The following is a 2,500-nucleotide window of genomic DNA, read 5'->3' on the forward strand; positions in this document are numbered from 1 at the left end:
GATGGTTTTAACAGCATGAAATAATTGTAAATATATTGTGGGGAATCGCGGAACTTTGTGTAGCTGTGTTAAACTAGTAGCACTGTCAACTTTATCTGCCTTCTTGCACGCCATCGGAAACACAGCGAGTAGAATAAACATTGAATTCCACGCACCCAATCCAATTTTTTTTTTGCTCGCAGGAACTATAACTCCCTACTGACACATCGCGGTGTAAACCTGCACCACATTTGCATAGATTGAATTCGCTGAAGAGAATTACTCAACCAACAATGCTGGTATTAAGAGATAAACGCTATTTCAAAGAAAATGAAGCCAAAGATAGAAAGCGTATAATTCAGCATGAAAATCTTGCAGTCATTGTTATTGCAACTTTAAAACAACGCGGTAAGAATGTCCGTGACATGCCAAAAATAACTTAGACATGCTAGTGTGCTACAATGTAGACGACTGAAATCTACATTTTCTTTAGATTCTCGCTACAGCTGAAGTACACTAGTGAACAATAATATTTCCTTTCTAGGCATTAAATTATATGATTAACAGTTCTAGTTGTTAAATATGAGTGTCCTTTTACATATAGTCCAAACCTTAATTATTTAACTGAATTTTAGAAACAGCTTTTAGGCCAGACAGAAGATAACTTAAACCGCAGCTGCTCATTTTAGCTTATAACTTCCCAATTGGAAGAATATTTCGTGAATTTAAGGCTTTTTCATGCCTTATCCAGAGCAAAAAGCACGTTTTGAGAATATTTCCTTCAAGGTAATAATTCATGCGGGAAACTTAAGAATTTATGTGGGAAACTTAGGAACAATAATCGGTGCGAAATTGTGTCATGCAAGCTTTCGCGTCTGAATATTAGCCATATTGATTGTACTCCTGTAGTTCCAAAAGGTTAGTGCCCAAAGTTTTTTTTCCTGTTCCCGGTACACTAACCCTAGTACTAAACATGGATATTAGTCAGGGCTCCAGATCACGTTATACTTTTGAGAAACACTCCTTCAACCAGCAGCATGGCCGCTAAAATTTTGCAAAGGCTATCTGTAGGGCATTTTCAAAAAATCATAATTAATTTTTCTTGAGCCTGATTTTAAATATTTTACCGTTAATCGAAAGAACAAACATGAAATAAAATTATCTGTAAGTTTTATTGTATTTGAGTAAAAGCGTAGTTTTTCAGCTCCTTCAGTGCAGCGTCTAAATTTGACTCGAAACAGAACGGTTTTTACGGTTTTGGACCATACTTGGAAATCATCGCCAGAAATATTGAAAAGTAGCACTTAAAGCCAAATTATTGCTATTTTTGTTTAGCATATGGACTAACTGTCTCACACAGAAAATTTGAAGAAATTCTGTTTTCGGCCGAAAATCGAGTGGTCGGTTCTTACATGGACAGCCTCTTAAATGACATCTGCAAAGCTCTTTCCTTCCACATGGGAGGTTTGAGGTGTCTGTGTTCTTTTACCCCATTGAGTTTTACCCCATTGAGTTTCGTTTCATACAAAAGAGGGCGTTCACTCAAAGATATACTTGTGAGAGCCAAACTATAAAAGGCTAAAACACGCGCTTGAGAGTCGTGCAGGCCTGTCAACCCCATTTTACACTGTTGATTTTTACCAGACAGGCCCCGTCACAAGCAGTGAGATCACGTACACTTTATTAATATCATTTGAGCCAAGCACGTACAAAACAAAACAACATTTAATGCGCAAAAGCGACCATGTGCAGTCTCCAAAACTAGAGACCTAACAAAACACATAAGTGCATTCTTGCAGAACTGGTTGTTTCTGCAATATATACCAGTACAAGCTCAAAATTCTACATATTAGCCACTACAAGAAACACAGCGTCAAGCTGAGCTCGCAAGGATCAAAACAACATGAATACAATTGGCTAAAACTAAATAGCCAATGACAACACAGAATTTTCGATCCTCCACACGAGTATAAGTAGGATGGGGAACACCACCTCTCCGGATTGATAACGAGAACTCATCTCTATCAGTCCTTCCAAATAATCGGCAACTGAAGAGATCCACATGATAGGATAGAAACCGTGGTCTTGCCTGACCAATACCTGATAATACCATGTCACAAAACCTACTAACGTCAGAAGGGCTAATAGCAGTCCCTGGCAATTCTAAAGCTATTGAAGAGGAAAACATGGACACCTCAGGCATTCTTGAAGACGATCTTCTTGACCAGTCCAGAGACGACGAACTACCGTCCTTTCAAGTGCCAAACGACACCAGCCCACAAAAACAAACTGCACACCAGAGCAAGAGGAAAAACCGTGAACCAAAAAAAGCCGCCAGAATGAACGAGAACCCTAGAAAACGTCGCCACAGTCAACCACCACAGTCAGCAGAAAGCAAAATCTTCCACGCGGAATCAGCCATCAAGTCATTGAAAAGGCACACAGACAAAGGAACTTGCCCAGAATCCCTACAATACAGGGCGAGGGCTCGGATAAGAGCGACAATGAATTTAAAACGGAC

The sequence above is a fragment of the Orbicella franksi genome, chromosome 10 (genome assembly GCF_964199315.1).
Source record: "Orbicella franksi chromosome 10, jaOrbFran1.1, whole genome shotgun sequence".
Classification (NCBI taxonomy): Eukaryota; Metazoa; Cnidaria; class Anthozoa; order Scleractinia; family Merulinidae; genus Orbicella; species Orbicella franksi.